Consider the following 21,275-nt stretch of genomic DNA (forward strand, 5'->3'; position numbering starts at 1 on the left):
CTTAAGGGCACCCAGTACTTTGCCAAGTGTAGCTAATTTTACCAGGCGAAGATTTTAGGTTGTTGGCTTCCTCTGCATCCCTCTGGTTCAGTTCCTCAGCGTTTTTGACTTAGCGTTTGACTTCTCTCTCAGGACCCTTGCTAACCTCACCATCAGTTCTTGGTTGATTAGTGTCACAATTACTGCTGTCCTTAAGTTTTTTCATTGGTTCTCCTTGGCTTTTTGGATAAAAATAAATAACCCAGCAGGTTGAAGCGTTGTAGCATAGTGATTAAGTGAGCATGCTCAGAATCCCAGTCCCCACCTTTTGTTACCTGCACAAGTTACATAACATCTCCGAATTAATAATAGTATTTACCTCAGAGGATTGCTAGGGTTACTGCAACCTTGTACCTAGTAAGTTCTCAATAAATATTGGCTGTTACTGTTTCTCAATATTTTCAGCATGAATGGTCAGAATGTATACGTGATTCCTGACAAGTCATTTACTAAAAATTAAACCTGATGATTTGGGGGCGCCTGGGTGGCTCAGTCGGTTGAGTGTCCGACTCTTGATTTTGGCTCAGGTCATGCTTTTACGTTCGTGGGTTTGAGCCCTGTGTGGGGTTCCGTGCTGACAGTGCAGAGCCTGCTTGGGATTCTCCCTCCCTCTCTCTGTGTCCCTCCCCTGCTCTCTCTCTCTCTCTCTAAATAAACTTAAAAAAAAAAAGTTGATAATTTTATATGCTTAGAGCTGGAACTTTTGAAGGATGTTTACTCAAAGAAGTTTACTCAAGGAAACCTAGACTCTATTCCCTGGTTCCTTCTCCTGTGGGACCCTGATGCTAACCTGCTAATTTGGGCACAGATAGATTGCTACCCAGTCTTTCCTGGTCTCTGAGGGTGCATGGACTCCGTATTGATAAACTGCAGTGAATACTGACAGTGAATTTTCTTGATACTTACTGTACTTAGTGAGATTAGCATGGGCAGGTGGCAGAGTTCAGACACTGGTGCTCGTTTGGAATGTGTGGTGGCTGGGAAAGCAAGTGAATGCCTTTGTAATTTTTATTTTTATTTTTATTTTTTTTTAACGTTTATTTATTTTTGAGACAGAGAGACAGAGCATGAACGGGGGAGGGTCACAGAGAGAGGGAGACACAGAATCTGAAGCAGCTACAGGCTCTGAGCTGTCAGCTCAGAGCCCGACGCGGGGCTCGAACTCACGGAGTGTGAGATCGTGACCTGAGCCGAAGTCGGCCGCTCAACCGACTGAGCCACCCAGGCGCCCCGTGAATACCTTTAAATGTTCATGTTGTATGCTGGGACCACAAATTATGCATCTTTCTGCTTACCTTTCTGTCTAGTATCATTTCCACATGCTACGTTCTGCAGCTGGGCCTGGAGCCTGACTGTGAGATCATGACCTGAGCCGAAATTGAGTCTGATGCTTAACAGACTGAACCACCCAGATGCCCCTGCTTGACTTTTTAATACAATAGTTTTGTATTTGTTTATCTTTTAAAAATAGTTTCATTGAAATATAATTGACATAGTAACAACTGTATATGTTTATACAGGTTTGTATTTTGACATGTGTATACACTTGTGGAATCATTACCACAATCAAGACAGTGAATATATCCATCACTCCCAGAAGTTTCCTTGTGCCCATTTTATATCTTCTCTCCACCTACTTCACAGGCAAACATTTATCTACTTACTGTCAGTATATATTACTGTTAATTTTCTAGCATATGCTCTTTTTGCTTTGGCTTTTTTTTTTTTTTAAACTCAGCATGAGTTGAGATTTATCCATGTTGTATAAATCAGTGCATTCCTTTTTGTTGCTGAGTAGTATTCCATTGTATGGACATACCATACCACAATTTGTTTATCCATTCAGCTGTTGATGAACATTTGCTTCATCACTAAGGCTTGGCAGTACAAATAAAGTTGCTTTGAGCGTTTGTGTACCAGTCTTTGTATGGGATATATTTTTAAGTAAATACTTAGAGTGCAGTGGCTAAATCATATGGTAGGTGTATTGTTTAACTTTTAAAGAAAACTGCCCAACCATTCTCTAAAGTTATTTTACAGTTTTACATTGTCACTAGCACTATGACAGTTCCACTTCATCTACATCCTCAACACTTGGTCAATTTTAGCCCTTGTAATAGATCTGTATTTTAATTGTTTTATTTTGTTTTTAATTTGCATGTCCCTCTGGCTAATGATATTCAACATCTTTCCATAAACTTATTTGTCATCTTTATATCCTCTTGGTGAAGCGTCTGTTCGAGTCTTCTGCCTATTTTTATTGTTAGGTTGTTTATCTTATAATTGATTTTTGAGAGTACTTCATAGATTTAGGATGTAAGTCCTTTATCAGATATATGCTTTGCAAATATTTTCTTTAAAAAAACTTCTTTTTTTTAATGTTTATTTATTTTTGAGACAGAGAAAGAGCATGAACGGGGAAGGATCAGAGAGAGGGAGACACAGAATCTGAAGCAGGCTCCCGGCTCCGAGCTGTCAGCACAGAGCCCGACGCGAGGCCCAAACTCTCGGACCATGAGATCATGACCTGAGCCAAAGTCAGATGCCCAATCGAGTGAGCCACCCAGGCGCCCCACAAATATTTTCTTTTAAGCTGTGCTTTTAGAAGAACAGAGTGTTTGGGGCGCCTGGGTGGCTCAGTCAGTTAAGCATCCGACTTTGGCTCAGGTCATGATTTCGCGGTTTGTGAGTTTGAGCCCATAGTCCCACTCTGTTGACAGCTTTGGGCCTGGAGCCTGCTTAGGATTCTGTGTCTCCCTCTCTCTCTGCCCCTCCCCTGCTTGTGCGCGCTCTCTCTCTCTCTCTCTCTCTCTCTCTCTCAAAAATTAACATTAAAAAAATTTTTAGAAGAGCAGAATGTTTAATTTTGATGAAATTTATCAATTTGTTCTTTTATGGATTGGTTTTGGTTTATATCTAAGAAATGCTTGCCTAACTCAATATCACAAGGATTTCCTTCAGTTTTTAGAAGCTTTTTAGATTTTACAATTAGTTTTATGACCATTTTGAATTATTTTTTAATATGGTGCAAAGTATGGATGGAAGTTCTCTTTTTGTGTATGGATAACTGTTGCATCATTTGTTGAAAAGACTTTCTTATTCACTAAAGTTGCACTTTAGTCAAAATTCAGTTATTCATATATGTCAGTCTATTCTGTATTCTGTTTTATCTGTAAATCAGTACTGCTTAATCTGTATTATTAGAGGTATATATTAATACTTGAAACAAGTACTGTTAGGCTTCCACACTTGTTCTCTTTTAAAATTGTTTGGCTATTCTATGTCCTTTGCATTTTAGAATTCTGGAATCAGATTTTCAATTTTTACAAACAAACCCTGCTTATATTTTCATTGGGATTGTGTTGATTCTGAAAATGAGTTTAGGAAGAATTGAAAACATTGAATCTTCTCATTCATGAAAGAGGTATCCCTCCATTTATTTTAGATCTTTAAAATTTCCCACCTGTGTTTTGGAGTTTTCAGCGTACAGGCCTTTCACATCATTTGTCAGAGTATACCCCATTTCAAATTTTTTGATGCTGTTGTACAATAGTGTAAATATTAAATATGTAAATTCTTAAAAATTCAAATTCATAATTGTTGCCAATATATAGAAACACAGTGGCTTCAAGAAATTCTTGGGGCGCCTGGGTGGCGCAGTCGGTTAAGTGTCCGACTTCAGCCAGGTCACGATCTCGCGGTCCGTGAGTTCGAGCCCCGCGTCGGGCTCTGGGCTGATGGCTCGGAGCCTGGAGCCTGTTTCCGATTCTGTGTGTCCCTCTCTCTCTGCCCCTCCCCCGTTCATGCTCTGTCTCTCTCTGTCCCAAAAATAAATAAAAAAACGTTGGGAAAAAAAAAAAAAAAGAAAGAAATTCTTAACATTGCAATATAATACATATATCATAAAATTGACCATTTCAACCGTTTTTAATTGTGCAGCTTAGTAGTGTTAAATGTATTTACGTTATTGTGAAACCAATCTCTAGAACTTTTTCAGTTTGTAAAACGAAACCTCTATATCCATTAAATAGCATTTACCCTGTCCCTCATTCCCTAATAACCATCTTTCTGCTTTCAGTTTCTATAAGTCTGACTACTCTAGATACCTCATATAAGTGGAATCCTACACTGTATTTTTGTGACATTCAGCATAATGACCTCAATGTTGTTGTTGTTGACACATGTCGAAACATGTTGTCTTCAGGATTGCTGAAGGCATGTGTGGTATGTCTTGGAATTTCCTTCAAGATGGAATAATACTCTGTTTTATGTATATGCCACATTTTGTTTCTCCATTTATCTGTTGAGTATTTCATTGCTTCTGTTGTTTTGGCTATTGTGAATAATGCTTCTGTGAACATGATTGTACAAATATTTCTTTAAGACCCTGCTTTCAAATCTTTTGTATATCTATCCAGAAGTGGAATTATTAAATCATTGGGTAATTCCATTTTTAAGTTTTGAGGCACTGCCATGCTGTTTCCCATCGTAGTTGCACCATTTTAAATTCCCACCAGAAGTCTTTGCTCAATTTTAAATTGGACTGTTACTTTGAGTTGTAGAGGTTCTTGATGTATTCTGAATATTACCTTCTTTTCAGATACATGCATTACAAATATCTTCTCCATAGGTTGCCTTTTCACTCTGTTGATTGTATCCTTTGATGTGTGGAAGTTTTAAATTTTGGTAACATTCAATTTAATCTGTTTTTACTTTTGTTGCCTTTGTCTTTTGGTGTCTTATTCAAGATCTCGTCAAATCCAATGTTACAGAGCTTTTCCCCTATGTTGTTTTGTGAGAGTTTTATGTCATACACTTAGTTAGGGTTTTGGTTCATTTTAAAAGTTTGTGGTTTTGACAAAGCCCAATATCTACTTTTTTCTTTTGTTGCTTGTTACTGTTGCTGCTTTGGAGTCATGTCTAAGAATCCATGATTAAATCCAAGATTTAGCTCTGTGTTTTCTTCCTAGTTTTGTGGTTTTAGCTTAGATCATTTATCTGGTTTGGGTTCTCTATATGGTGTGAGGTAGGGTTTCAGATTCATTCTTTATATGTGGAAATTCAGTGGTCTCAGCACCTTTTGTTGAAGAAACTGTGCTTTTGTTTTGAGTGGATTTGGCACTCCTGCCAAAAATCAGCAGGATATAGATGTATCAGTTTATTTATGGAAACCCAGTTCTAGTCAGTTTGTGTATATGACAGCCTCTTTCTCTCTCCTGCTTCCATGTTGGGAGTCACTCACTGATGTTTACTGTGTACCGTGATCTGTGAGTTGGAGATCATGTTTGGGACCAACGGGAGTAGTTTTCACCCTTATCTTTTTCCAATTGAAGGCAGATGACCTGATTGATAAAAGTCAGGTGCTCTTGCTAGTCTCATCTTTTCAGGTCATGTTGAGAAAGCAAGTGAGGGGGTTGATGGAGATTGGTTTTTTTTTTTTTTTTTTTTTTTTTTTTTTTAATTTTTTTTTTTCAACGTTTTTTATTTATTTTTGGGACAGAGAGAGACAGAGCATGAACAGGGGAGGGGCAGAGAGAGAGGGAGACACAGAATCGGAAACAGGCTCCAGGCTCCGAGCCATCAGCCCAGAGCCTGACGCGGGGCTCGAACTCACAGACCGCGAGATCGTGACCTGGCTGAAGTCGGACGCTTAACCGACTGCGCCACCCAGGCGCCCCGAGATTGGTTTTTTTTTGTCCAGGCACATACTAGCCCAGCCAGACTCCTTAGTGTGGGAACAGAGGTGGGTGGGTAAGTAAAAGGCTGCACTTTGCCTGAGGAACTGCCTACATTTGGCTCCTGTCACCTCTTACTCAGGTTGCTGCAGTCCAGGCTACCTGTCATGTATGTGCTGATTCTGTTTATAAAAACTGTAGGCTAAGAAAGGTAGTGTAAGCAGTACAGTGGTTAGTAGCATACACTCTGGAGGTACGTGATTCTCTGGATGGAATACCAGCTGAGGCACTTAGTAACTCTATGACTTGGGCAAGTTACATGAATTCTCTGCATCTGACTTTTGTCATCTATAAAATGGGGATGATGATAGTTTTTATCTTGAAGACTACAGTGCAGAAAAATGGTAGCATCTGTAATGTGCTTTGATCAGGTCTTGGCATGGTGTCTGTTGCTGCTTCTCCTGCTATTGTAGAATAATTTTTGCAGTATAGCTTAGATCTTTTTTTTTTTAATGTTTATTTATTTTTTGAGAGAGAGATTGACAGAGTGTGAGCAGGGGAGGGGCAGAGAGAGAGAGAGAGAGAGAGAGAGAGAGAGAGGGAGAGAGAGAGGAAGACACAGAATCTGAAGCAGGCTCCAGACTCTGAGCTGTCAGCTCAAAGCCTGACGCGGAGCTTGAATCCACGAACCGTGAGATCATGACCTGAGCTGAAGTCAGGCGCTCAACCGACTGAGCCATCCAGGTGCCCCAGCTTAGATCTTTTGTAATGACTGTCTCTGAGCTGTGTCCTTGTTCTTTATAGTGTTCATTTCCATTTAAAGATTTATATTTCATTAAACGGGTACAGGATAGTATCTATTGATACCGTTGTTCCCAACATCTAGCAGACATACTAGAGCTCAACATATACATGCTGAGTGAATTAACCACTTGGATTTGAATATTTTCATTCTTAGATAAGGTTGATAGAGATAGGAATATTTACAAAAGTAGTCCTTGGCATCTTGGTTTGCTTTAAGTTGGGTGGTGGTTGGTAAATTATAGAGTTTGAAGACTTAAAAGCAGTTATCTTACAAATATTTAATCAATGCTTTGTCTGTCCAACCCCATAGTGATTGCATGTATTCAACTATTTAATTTAGTGCTGAGAAAATTTTCATAATTTTTGTGGAAAAGTTATTTCATCTAAAGAAGCCGTAAAATTGTTTTTCCTACTGGCATTTCAGTATTAGGAGGAAGAAAAGCAAAGCCTTTAGGTGTAATCATTTATTTGTTTTAAAACTTTTTATGTACTTCATCTTTGTGTTTATATTTAAAAAGATTTTTGATAAAGAATTTATTTTTGATGGAGCATTTTACTAACCAGATAAATACAAAGGATATAAGCAAGAAGTAGTAAACTTCTATGTTATTAAAATACTCAGAGCTTAGAGTGAAATATACTTCTCATATATGTCTTCAGCATTACTGCAGAGATTACTATGAATCTTATGGCAGTACATCCCAACTATGGAGTACTCGTTTTCAATTAAAATATATTTTAAAATAATTTTTCTGCTTAGAAGTACAATAGAGCCAACAGTTTACAGTTATAGTTCTTAGTTCCTCAGCTTATCCATAAAAATCAAGATCAAAATATTTCATTTTTAATAGGTTAACATTGTACATGGTGTAATGATAACTTGATGGTAAGCGGTTTATTATTGCACATGATAGGTAGTACAGAGATTGTGTGCTTATTTTAGCAGTGTAATATCACCAAAGACATGGTGGGCTCATTACATTCTATGCTCTGCTCTTCCCAGGGTAATAGTTTGGGGTCATAAGATTGACCACGTGTGGTCTCAGGATGGCTATGATGCTAAGTATCACATGCTTACACAACAGTGCCCTCAAACTGGAAACAGTAATGTTTTGATATATGTCCCTAGAAGAATGAAGGAAAGTCCATAAACCCTCCACGTATTTCCCCTCATACCTCATTGGCCATAATTGGTCCATGTAGTTCGTTCCTATCTTTAGTCATTGAATGATCCTGGTCAGGTTGACTAGTCAAGATTCAACTTCCGGACCTGAAGAATTCTCAAGGCTGCAGTCTCAGGAGGTGACTAGTCTGTTTATGCACACGGTTGCTGAAACATGAACACAGTTGGGAATTTGTTAGCAAATATGTTTTGGTGGTGTAGGAAGTCAACTTCTAACGTCATAAAAGCCAGTTATCTGCTGAGTTCAGGGTGCATTTAGAGAATTACTATTGAGATCCTTGCCTTTGAGAGGTGTTGTGTAGTACAGGAGAGAGACTAGTCGTATGTGGAAAAGAAGCTACAGGAATTTGGTAGGGAAGCACCTGCCTCTGTTCAGGGTGGTCAAGGAATGTCAGCAGCTTCTCAGATATTATATGGGGTTACTGATACTTATGATCTCCCCTTTGTGTTCTAGTTATTCACTTTGGGGTCAGCAAACTTTTTCTGTTAAGAACCTGATGGTAAATATTTTAGGCTTTTCTGCCATATAGTCTGTTGCAGCTACTCAGTGCTGTCAGTGTAGCACAAAAGCAGCCTTGGACATATGTAAATGAATGAGCATTGCTAAATTTCAGTAAAACATATTACAAAAACTGGTGATCGATTTAGGCTGTGGGCTGTAGTTTCCCAACCCCTGCTCAAATATTTCCCCTATTCTTTCCATCTTCGGGATGTTTTTGGTATTCTTGCCCATTAATTTTTTGAAACTTTATTTTAGAATAGTTTAGACTTACAGAAAAAAGGTTGTATAGAGAGGTTTCATATACCTCACATCCATTTCCTTCTGTTATTAGCATCTTATATTAGTATGGTATATTTGTTAAAACTGATGAACCAATGTCCATACCTTACCATCATCTAAAGTCCATACTTATTCACATTTTCCTGGTTTTTACTAAATGCCCTTCTTCTGTTTCAGTATTTCATTACATTTAGTTTTCATGTCTCTGTAAGTTCTTCTGGGCTATGATAGTTTCTCAGACTTTCCTTGTTTTTGATGACTTTCACAATTTTCATGAGTCCTGGTTATTTTGCAGAATGTCCCTCAAGTGGGATTCATCTGATGTTTCCTCATGATTAGGGTGGGATTACGGGTTTAGAGGAGGAAAGCCCACAGAAGTGAAGTGCCATTTTCATAACATATCAAGGATACACGTCACTGTTGACATTAACATTTTGTCTGAGGTAGTGTTTGTCACCTTTCTCTAGAAAGATACTCTTCTTCCCCTCTTTCTATGCTGTACTCTTCAGAAGAAAGTACATGCGGCCCACATTTAAGAAATGGGAGTTTTGCCTCACTTCCTTGAAGGCAAAACTTGAAGGAATTTCTTGCATTTGGAATTCCTCTGCACAGATTTGTCTTTTCTCCCCCACTTGTTTACTATGTCATCTTACTAGTATAGATTTGTAGATATGTATTTTATAATACATATATTTTATAACTTTATTAGCTATATATTTTTATATATAATGAAATATATATTTTATTATATTAGCTATAATCCAGTACTGTTTTGTTTTGTTGCCTCATATTGCCACAGCTTTGGCCATTGGGAGCTCTTTGACATATCCCTATGTTTTTGGCGTTTCATTGGGGTGTTTTGTTTTTTATTTTTAGCAATATATTCTGGTACTACAAGATTTGCCAGATTTCTCTTGTATTTTTCCTGCCTTAGTCCTAGAATCAGCCATTTCTCTAAGGAGCTCTGGCTCCTTTTGTTGGAAAATTGTATTTGAAACCAAGATCAGGGCACCAGAACTGACTGCTCTTGGGCTGCTGGGATGTCATTACTTTTAGGTTCTCTCGGGTGACAGAGCAAGGAAAATATACATGTGTATATTAGCCTGTGTATACATGTTATCTATAAATAGTTCTGTATATGGTCATCTGTATCTATGTAAAATTAAAATGAGTTCATAGTGTTATCTCCAACTCTAATCTGTTATCACAGGGATCATTCTAGCTTTTTCCCTTGTTGATAACCTTCCGCTCCAGCAGTGAAAAAAGTAACTCCTACCATTTGCCATCCATTTACTTAATTGTTCAATTCCAGTACACTGATTTCAGAATGGTTATCTGTACCCTTGTGGGAACATATTTATCAATTAATACAGTGCTTAAATGTGGTACCTTTTGCCTTTTGGTCTTACAGACCCTACTCATCCCTAATGTTACTTAGATCACTAACTGTTGCCCCCACCCTCTTCAGTGAAGTTGATTCATGCATTTCTAATACAGTTACCTTTATCACACTCTGCAGTCCATGCTGAGATTCTCTGACCTCCTAAACATTTTTTAAAAAATTAACCTATACCAGGGTTCAAAGTCTGTGGGTTTTGACAAACACATAGTGCTGTTTTCTACCATTACAGTATTAAACAAACATGAGTTTCACTGCCTGTGCTTCACCTGTTTAACCTTACCCCTCCACCCCTAGCAACCACTGATCTGTTTACCTCTCCAGTTTTACCTAAATGGAATCATACACTATATAGCCTTCCAGACTTTCTTCTTTTCACTTAGTAATATGCATTTAAGATCTATCATCCAACAATTGCATTGTTTTAATTTGCATTTTCATTTATTTTTTTTTTTAATGTTTATTTATTTTTGAGACAGAGAGAGACAGAGCATGAACGGGGGAGGGTCAGAGAGAGGGAGACACAGAATCTGAAGCAGCTACAGGCTCTGAGCTGTCAGCTCAGAGCCCGACGCGGGGCTCGAACTCACGGACCGCGAGATCATGACCCGAGCCGAAGTCGGCCGCTTAACCGACTGAGCCACCCAGGTGCCCCTTAATTTGCATTTTTAAATGACATATGTTGAGCATCTTTTCGTATACTTATTTGCCATTTCTGTATCATTTTTGGTTAGGTGTCTGTTAAGATCTGCCCCTCCCCCCACCCCGTTTTATAATTAGGAGATTTATTAACTCGTTTAGCAAGAAATCTGATGGAAAGACAGTTTCAGGATTGGTTCATTTAGCACTTAAGCAGCATAATCAAGGACCCAGGTACTTGGTGATTTCAGTGTATTGACTTGTCTGGCTCTCATGGTCTCAAGGTATTTGTCAGGGTTCCAGGCTGCACACAGCCAAGAGGCAGAGTCAGCCTCTTTCTGCATCTTTGTGTCTCTTTTTTTTTTACCATTGCATTTTTATTGAGATATATTCACATAAAATTCACTGTATTCAAGTGTACGATCCAGGTCTTTTTAGTATATTCACAAGGTTGTGCAGCCATTACCACTGTCAGAATATTTTCATCTCCCCAGAATGAAACCCTGTACCCATTAGCAGTCATTCTTATCTTCCCCTACCTTCTGGCCCTGGTGACCACTAATCTGCTCTCTGTTCCAGTGGAATGTCTATTCTGGGCATTTCACATAAATGGAATAATACTATATGTTGTTGCCTTTGGTGCCTGGCTTCTCTGATTGAGCATAAAGTTTTCCAAGTTATCCATGTTGTAGCATAAATTTATACTTTATTCCTTTTTATAGCTGATTAATATTGCATTGTATGGATATACCACTTTTTGATTATCCATTCATCACTTGGTAGACATCTGGGTTGTTCCTACATTTGGTTACTATGAATAATGTTGCTGTGAACATTTGTTTACAGGTTTCTGTATACACATATTTTCAGTTGTCTTGGGTATTGGAGTACAATTGCTAGGTTATATGGTAACTCTGTTTAACATCTTGAGGAAATGCCAAACTATTTTCCATAGTGGGGTGCCATTTTATATTCCCAACAGTTGTGTGTGAGGGTTCCTATTTAAATCCTCACCAGTACTTGTTAATATTTTTTTATTACATCCATTCTGGTGGGTCTGAAGTGGTATGTCACTATGGTTTTGATATGCATTTCCCTAGTGGCTAAGGATGTTGAACATCTTTTCATGTGTTTATTGACCAATTCTTTATTTTCTTCAGAGAAATGTTTATACAGGTCCTTTGCCCATTTTTAAACTGTGTGACTTGTCATTTTATAGGTGAATTGAAAGAGTTCTTGATTCAAGTCCCTGATCAGATACAACTTTGTAAATACTTTCGTCCACTCTGTGGCTTGTCTTTTCATTCTTTCAGCAGTGTCTTTCACAGAGCACAAGTTTTTAGTTTTAATGGAGTCCAGCGTGCCAAGTTTTTCTTGCATGGATGGTGCGGTTAGTGCTGTATATACAAACTCATGATGAAACTAAGGGACCTTAGTTTTAGGTCTGTGATCTATTTTGAGTTCCTTTTTTTTTTTTTTTTTAATTGTAAAATACACATAACATAAAATTCACCATTTTAGTCATTTTTAAGTATGTAGTTCAGTGGCATTTGTATATTAACATTGTTGGACAACCAGTACCATTGTCCATCTCCAGAACTTTTCATCATTGAAACTGAACTCTGTACCCATTAAAAAATAACTCATCATTTCCCTCTCCCCACCTAGTCCCTGGCAACCACCATTGTACTTTCTTTCTCTCTAAATCTCATATAACAGAATCATACAGTATTTGTCCTTGTACGACTGGCTTATTTCACTTAGCATAATGCTGTCAACATTTAGCTGTGTTGTAGCAGTTGTCAGAATTCCCTTTTCAGGGCTGTATAATAATCCATCACCTTTTGGCTATTGTGAATATTTGGAATTGTGAATAACGGGTGTACAGATATCTCCTTGAGATCCTGCTTTCATTTCTTTTGGGTATATAGCCAGAAGTGAGTTACTGGATATTTGGTAATTGTATTTTTAATTTTTTTTAGGAACTCCCATAGTGTTTTCACATTGGCTATACCATTTTACATTGCCACAAAAGTGCACAAGTTTACATCCTTGCCAACACTTGTTGTTTTCAGGTTTTTAATTTTTTTTTCTTTTTAATCGTAGCCATCCTATTGAGCACAAGATAATATCTCAGTATTGTTTAGCTTTGCATTTCCCTAATGATAAGTGATATGGAGCATCTTTTCATGTAATTTTTTGTCCTTTGCAGATTTTTAAATCAGTTTGTTTTTTTGGTGCTTGAACTTTAGGAGTTTATACGTATGTGCGTGCATGCTTCTGTGTGTATAATAATTCCTTACCAGATAGGTGATTTGCAAATATTTTCTTCCATTCTGTGGGTTGCCTCTTCACTCTGTTGATAATGCCCTTTGACGCGCAAAAGTTTTTCTTTTTGATCAAGTCAGATTATCTATTTTTTCTTTTGTTGCCTGTTTTTTTTTTTTTTTGGTGTCATGTTCAGAAAATCATTGTCAGGTCCATTGTCATGAGGCTTTCCTCCTGTGTTATCTTCTAAGAGTTTTATAGTTGGTAGCTTTTATGTTTAGGGCTTTGATTCATTTTGAATTAATTTTTTGTACATGAAGTGAGGTAAAAGGTCCAGCTTCATTATTTTGCATGTGAATATCCAGTGTTCCCAGGACCCTGCGTTGAAGGTACTATTCTTTTTCCACTGAATGGTCTTAGCACTCTTGTTGCAAATCATTTGGCCATTATACAAGTGTTTACTTCTGAACTCTCTATTATTATATCCCATTGGTCTTTGTTTTTATGCCAGTACTGCCCTGGTTTTTTTTTTTTTTTAACATTTATTCATTCATATTTTAGAGAGTGAGAGAGTGTGAGTGGGGAAAGGAGCCAAGGGGGAAAGAGAATTTTAAGCATGGAACGTGATGTGGGGCTTGATCCCACGACCCTGGGATCATGACCTAAGCTGAAATCAAGAGTTGGATGCTTGGGGCGCCTGGGTGGCTCAGTTGGTTGAGCATCTGACTTCAACTCAGGTCATGATCTTGTGGTTCATGGGTTCAGCCCTGCATGCTGACAGCTTAGAGCCTGGAGCCTGCTTCTGATTCTCTTTCTCCCTCTCTGCCCCTTCCCTGCCTGTGCTTGTTCGCTCGCTCTCTCTCTCTCTCTCTCTCTCATAAATAAACAAAATTTAAAAAAAGACAAAAGAATTGGGTGCTCAACTGAGCCATTTGGGTGCCTGAGTGCCATACTGTTTTGATTAGCTTTGTAGTGTGCTTTGAAAGCAGGAAATGTGAATACTGCAGTTTTTTGGGTTTTTTTTTAATGTTTATTTGAGAGAGAGAGAGAGAGAGAGAGAGAGAGCGAGCGAGCAGGGGAGCAGCACAGAGAGAGGGCGGGGAGAGAATCCCAAGCAGGCTCTGTGCTGCCAGTGCAGAGCCTGACGTGGGGCTCAATCCTACGAACTGAGAGATCATGACCTGACCTGAAATAGTCAGACACTTAACCAGCTGAGCCACCCAGGTGCCCCAGTTTTGTTTTTGTTTTTGTTTTTTAAACTGTTTTGACTTGTCAGGGTCATTTGAGATTCCATATGAATTTTTTTTTCAAGTTTTTATTTACATTCTAGCTTAAAAAAAAAGTACAAAATTGGTTTCAGGAGTAGAATCCAGTATTCATCACTTACATACAGTACCCAGGGGTCATCATAACAATGCCCTCCTAATACCCATTACTTATCTAGCCCATCCCCCACCCACCTTCCTCCATATAAATTTTAGAATGGATTTTTTATTTTTGCAAAAAAGGTCATGGCACTTAAGTAGGAATGACACTTAATCCACAGATCATTTAGGGCAGTTTTGACATCTAGACAACGTTGAATCAGGAATGATTCTTGAACATAGAAGGTCTTTCCATTTATTTTTGCCTTCTTAATTCTTATCTGCAGTGTTTTGTAGTTTTCAGTGTTAAAGTTTTTTGCCTACTTGGTTCATTTTTCCTGAGAACTTATTCTTTTTGATGCTGTTGTAAAAAGAATTGGGTTTGTTTTTTGAGAAAGAGAGCAGGCGAGCATATGCAAACAGGAGAGGGGCAGAGGAAAAATCTCAAGAAGGCTCCATGCCAAGTGCAGAGCCCAATGTGGAGCTCAGTTTCACCACCGTGAGATCATGATCACAATTGTGAGATCATGACCTGAGCTGAAATAGAATCAGATGCTTAACCCACTGAGCCAGCCAGGCATCCCAAAAGAGTAGTTTTTGTAATTTTCATTGTTAGTGTATACAAATGCAACTGATTTTTGCACGTTGAATTTTTTGTCCTTCAATTTTGCTGAATTCACTTATTAGCTCTAAAGTGTTTTTGTGGAACCTTTAGGGTTTTCTATATGTAAGATGATGGCATCTGCAAACAAATGATTTTACTTTTTCTTTTCCAGTTTGGATTTTTTTTTTCCTTATGTAATTACTCTGGCTAGAACTCCCAATACTATGTTAAATAAAAGTGTTAAAAGCAGGCATCTTTTTCTTGTTCCTGATCTTAAAGGAAAAGTTTTCTCAGCCTTTCACTATTGACTGTGATGTTAGGTGTAGATTTTTCATATGTGCCATTTATTATATTGAGGTAATTTCCTTCTATCCTTTTTAAGATTTTTTTTAATCATGAAAAGCTATTAATTTTGTCAAGTGCTTTTTCTGCATCAGTGGAGATGATCGTGTATCCCCCAACCTCCTTCTTTTCAAAGTGGTGTGTCCTGCTGATTGATTTTCATTGTGAACTGTTCTTACATTCTTATAGTCCAGGAATAAATCTTACTTGGCCATGGTGTTAGATCCCCTTTAGCAAGCTGCTGAATTTAGTTTGCTACTACACTAAAACCTTGGTTTGTAAGCATAATTCGTTCCAGAAACATGCTTATAATTCAAAGCACATGTATATCAAAGCGAATTTCCCCATTAGAAATAATGGGAATGCAGATAATTCGTTCCACAACCCAAAAATATTCATATAAAAATGGTTACAATGCTGTAATATAATACAGAATAATAAAGTACAAAATATAAAGAAAAATAAATTCATCTGCACTTACCTTTGAAGACCTTAGTAGCTGGTGTGAGGGAGACAAGAGAGGAGGGTTATTGTGTAGAACGACTTTCATTATCACTAATGGAATCACTGCTATCCACTGGCTCATTGGAATCTTTTTCTGTATGAGGGCCATTTTATACATTCGCACAGATGTTGATGACAGTACAGTATTAATAAACTCTTGTCATGTATTTATTGTAACTGGCAATAAGGCAGCAGAGGAAAGGGTCTATATCTGCAGGCAGCCTGACCTAGAATGAAGCAAAGCATTTCTAAGCTCACTCTTGTAATGGAAAAGCAAAGAACTATCGATAGGTGCTTTGAAGTGGCAAAAAAATACACCAGTGCCAGTTTGGGCACCTTCCAGCGTTCTGAAAAATCACTGATCTCTGCCAAACACCACGGCCTGAGATGGAGCATGAGCATCTGAGCATGGGAGACATTCCCCCACAATCCTGCAGAGAGAGAGAGACAGAGAGAGAGAGACAAACACACACACACACACACACACACACACACACACACACACACAGGAGAACTATTGGCTCAGTTGTGATCATGTGATGTTCGGTGTCATATACTTCTATTGCAAGACATCACTCCTTTATCAAGTTAAAATTTATTAGAAGTGTTAGCTTGTCTTGTGGAACACTTGCAGAGCAAGTTACAATCCAAGGTTTTACTGTATTTTGTTAAGGATATTTGCATCAAAAGCATAAGGAAAATTAATCTGCAGTTGCCTTTTCTTGTAGTGTCTTTTTCTTTGGTACAGGTAAATGCTTCATTCATAGACTGTGTTAGGAAGTGTTCCCTCCTCTTCATTTTTGAGAAGACTTCCAGAGTGAATGATGTTAATTCTTCTTTAAATGTTTGGTAGAATTTACCAATGAAGCCATGAGGTCCAGGGCTTTTCTTTGGCAGAAGGTTTTTGATCACTTATTGAATACTAGTTCTGGATATGTGCAGATGTTCTATTTCTTCATGACTTAGTCTTGGTAGATTGTGTATTTCTAGGAATTTGTCCATTTCATCTAGTTTATCCAGTCCATTGGCTTATAGTTGCCCGTAGTACTCTTTCACTAATATAACCTCTTTTTCACTAAAGATTTGTTAATTTTCTTTTTAAGTTTTTTTTTAATCTTTATTTATTTTTGAGAGAGAGATAGAGCACGAGTAGGGGAGGAACAGAGAGTGACAGAGACACAGAATCCGAAGCAGGCTCCAGGCTCCGAGCTATCAGCATAGAGCCCAACACGGGGCTGGAACTCAGAAACCGCGAGTTCATGACCTGAGCCGAAGCTGGAAGCTTAACCAACTGAGCTGCCCAGATGCCCCAAGATTTGTTAATTTTTTGATAGTTTCATAAATTGACTTCTATTGATTTTTGACATTTTTTGCTCTTCTACTCAGTATTGCATTTATTTCCACTCTAACCCTTTATTTCTTTCTTTTTTCTTGCTTTTCTAGTTCCTTACAGTGAACAGTTAAGTTACTGATTTCAGATATATATATGTATTTTTTTTAATAATCGGGCATTTACGGCCATAAACTTCCCTCTAAGCATTGCTTCATCTGCATTCAACAAACTTTGATATATTTTCATTTTTGTTCATATGAAAGTTTTGTGAGTTATGATTTCTTATTTGACCTATGGTTTATTTAGGTGTATGTTAATATCCACATATTTGTCAATTTTCTAAATTTCTTTATGTTACTAATTTCTAGTTTCATTACATTGTGGTCAAGATAACATAGTTTGTATTATTTCAGTCTTTTGAGTTTATTTAGACTTGTTTTATGGTATTTCTCTGTACACATGAGAAGAATGTACTGCTCTAGTTGGGTAGAGTTCTCAATAAATGTTAGGTCTAGTTAGTGTGGTGTTGCTAAAATTTTTACTTCATTGTTGATCTTCTAATTGTTCTATCCTTGTTAGAAATAGGTATGGAAATCTCCAGTTATTACTGTTGAATTGTCTGTGCCTTTTAGTTTTTAAGGGTATGGGTGCCAGCAGGTAAGGGAGAATGAATGATTTAATGTTATATAATATAAATATATTTGGTATTTTCTATAAAGAAGTCCTATACATCAATATGAAAAATTACCTTCTCTAATGAAAAGTATGCAAAATGAACAATTTGTAGACAAAGAAATACAACTTTCTAAGAACCATAGGGAAGAAGTAGTATTTCACTTGTAATCAGGGAAATACAAAATAAAATGATATAACCATTAAAATATCTAATTAGAAAATATTAAAAAAAAATTTTTTTTTTAAGCTCCAGGCTTTGAGCTGTCAGCACAGAGCCCAACGCGGGACTTGAACTCATGGAGTGTGAGATCATGACCTGAGCTGAAGTCAGACGTTCAACCAACTGAGCCACCTAGGCGCCCCTCTAATTAGCAAATATTTAAAAATTACTTGTAGTCTTAGGATATGGGGAGACAGGTATTCTCAGACACTGGTAATGATACAAGTCACTCTTTAAAAAGTTTTTTTGACAACCTCTTTGAAGCTTTTTAGTTTCCTTATATTTTGTTATGAATACTACCCCTGTATTCATCATCCTAACCTTAACAGTTAAAAACACACAAGGCCAAGCTTAGTTCACCTGCATTTTCTATAAACTGGTCCTTACATATCAGCTAAATTGAATCCAAGCTTTCTGTTTGTTTTATTTCATTTTGGGAAGAATACTTTATATGTGGTTTATTTCTTGTGTAACACATCACGCAGCAAATAACTCTCTTTGTGATGTTGTAATGATGAGGTTTTAGGTATTGTCAGCTTAATCATTCCCTTATAAAATGCCTTATCAGCTTTTAACCTAATTGTTTTAACAGGCATTAATGCTTGTTATCTAGTTGACTATTTCAGTGAGGCTTAGAAAGTGGCAGGATTTTAAATTAATCATTCCTTTGTCCATTGTCAAAATTCTTAAAAAAGAAGAGCTTTTCCTAGTCAAATATTTGGTTATTCTAAGATACACAAAAAGCAGAAGGAATGCTTCCCTTTTTTCCCCCCCTCCTCATTTACCAGTTTTCAGAATGATGGCTTGGTTTTCTGGCATCCTCCTAAGATGAATGGACTTGTAAATTTGAACATATATGATCTGTTTCAGTCAATGATAGATATTACTCTTTTTACTCAGTCTTTGCCCAGTGGGAGTTCCTTCAGGTTGGTGCCTGAATCCTTTTGATATGACTGTAGTCTTTAGTAACATCTTTGCTTTTGGCAAGATATGTTCCAGAATCAGTGATATTTTTTGCCACAAACCTGGTATCAGCTGTTTGTCTACAAGTCCTGTTTTCTTTTAGTGGGAACTGATAGTTGAAGACCACAATCCTGGGCCTAGGGAGTGTTCATTCCTATTGGGTTGCTCATTTTTTCTGTCTTCAGTGGCTAGAACTAGAAAATCCTAACTTTTTCATTAAGGTAATGCGTATCAAATTGTATGTTGTTTTCTTAAAACCAAATTTCAAATTTCAGGTTTTTACTTCTCTGATTTGATACTTGTGTCTTTCTTTTATGGTGATAATCTTGGTTCCTATTGACCGTAGCATTGTGACTTATTCACTGTATTCCACTGTTTACATTTGAAAGTTTCAGAAGGTAAAAACAGTTCATCACTACCAGCATGATTACTTTTTACTCTTAGAATATAACTTCTAAAGGTGCTCATTCAAATTCTGTGTTTTAAAGTAACCAAACCACAACTTGATATATAGGTAGGATGACGTATTTAATTCGGATTTAATTTTGTTTTACAATTAGCTAAAGCATTACCTGGTTCCAAAGTTAAACATGAAACAATGTATGAAATCTAACTTCATCCTGTGGCTTTCACTCCCTTTTCTCCTTCCTGTATGTAATTGCGTGAATGCTTATTTTTCTTAACATCTTGTGTTTTGTTTAATATAAGCAAATAAATGTGTGTGATAGGTATTCATATTCTTTGTTCCTCTCTGGCAAAAAAAAAAAAAAAAGTGCCTGTAAATTACATATTATTCTGTATTTGCTTTTGTTTTATTTTGTTTTACTTAGCATATCCTAGGCATTGCTCCGAAGTAGTATGTAGAGATATTTTTGCCACAGTACGATACTCTAGTGTGTGGATTTAAAGTAGTCTGTTTTGCCAGTACTGAATGAACAGAGTCTCCCACCGCCCCCCACCCCCTTGCTTTTTGGTTATGATAGTGCTTCCATAGCCTGGTGCATGTGACACTTCATATTTTTGCCATATTGTCTTTGTGAAGTTGTTTCTTCAGAGGATAAATATGTAAGTAATTTGGCTAGATATTGCGACATTGTACTATTTCTCATCCCCATTAGCAGTGTAAACTCATATTCTCAAATTTCTGAAATTCTGTGATTCTGATAAGAATTACATCTGAGTATAGCTTGATTTTTGCATTTTTCTTACTATGAATGAAGTTGTTGAAGGGCTGTTTGATATTATTTCTATGAGCTGTTCATATCTCTTGCCTGTTTTTTGTTGGGTTGTTCGTCTTGATTTTGTTTTTTTTTTTTTAACGTTTATTTATTATTGAGAGAGAGAGAGCATGAGCATGGGAGGGGCAGAGAGAGGGGGAGACACAGAATCTGAAGCAGACTCCAGGCTCTGAGCTGTCAGCACAGAGCCCAATGCGGGGCTCGAACTCACAAACCGCGAGATCATGACCTGAGCCGAAGTTGGACACTTTACTGACTGAGCCACCCAAGTGCCCCATCTTGATTTTTTTTTAAGAAACATTTTATATGTTGAAGAAATCAATTGATGAGCTGCAATAGTAAATTGAAATCTGTTCACCCACAGCTTTTTAATTACACTTGGTTCTTACTGATTATAAATTAAAATGTGTGTAACTTTGGCCCTCCGGTTCCACTCATAGGAATTTATCCCGGAATGCTACATTGTTGTATATATAAAAGGATATTGTCTCAACAGTTTCATCCCTAGGTATATAGCGAAGGAAATTAGAAACATATGTTCATACAAAAAATTGTACCTCAACATTTTTATCAGCATTATTCATAATAGCCAAACTTAGAAACGACCTAAGTGTCTGTTAACTGATGAATAAACAGGTAGCAATATGTCCATATAAGGCAATATTATTCAGCCATAAAATTGAATGATGAACATGGATGATTCCTGAAAACATGCTAAATAGAGGAAGCAAGGCGCAATAGGCTACATGTTCTATGATTCCATTTATGAATTCCATTTATTTTTTATTCCAGAACAGGCAAATCTGTAGAGACAAAAGTATTAGTCCTTGCCAGGAAATGGGGTGAGGAGAGAATGGGGAATGACTGCTAATAGATATGGGGTTTCTTTTTGGGGTAATGAAAAGTCACCTAATTATCTAATTTCAGAATAAGATAGTGGTGATAATTTTACAACCTTGTGAATATAACAAAAAAAACGCTGAATTGTACAGTTGAAAACAGTGATTTTAATGGGACGTGAACTATAGCCCAATAAAAAGTTAAAAATGCTTATTATGAGTCTAATGAGAGCATTAAACAAATTCAAATTGAAGGACATTCTACAAAATAACTGGTAAAGAGGATAGCAGTAGTCCTCAACAGTGTCAAGAATACAAAAGTAAAAAATAAAAGCCTTACTCACTATCTCAGATTGGAAGAGCACAAGGAAACATGAGAACGAACTGCAGTGTGAAAGCCAGGAT

The 21,275-nt window shown here is 37.2% G+C and overlaps 1 protein-coding gene and 1 long non-coding RNA gene across 3 annotated transcripts in view; one reads left to right on the plus strand and one right to left on the minus strand.

Moving 5' to 3' along the window:
* MFSD14B (major facilitator superfamily domain containing 14B) overlaps window positions 1-21,275 on the plus strand; it is a 72,779-nt gene that overhangs the window by 1,451 nt on the left and 50,053 nt on the right. The gene's annotated exons all lie outside the window — the stretch shown is intronic.
* LOC122205112 lies at window positions 349-1,445 on the minus strand. Its single transcript, XR_006195905.1, has 2 exons — window positions 1,261-1,445; window positions 349-501 (listed from the first exon to the last, which is right to left on the minus strand). It is a non-coding gene; the product is annotated as an uncharacterized LOC122205112 (long non-coding RNA).

This window comes from Panthera leo, chromosome D4 (genome assembly GCF_018350215.1).
Source record: "Panthera leo isolate Ple1 chromosome D4, P.leo_Ple1_pat1.1, whole genome shotgun sequence".
In the NCBI taxonomy this organism is placed as follows: domain Eukaryota; kingdom Metazoa; phylum Chordata; class Mammalia; order Carnivora; family Felidae; genus Panthera; species Panthera leo.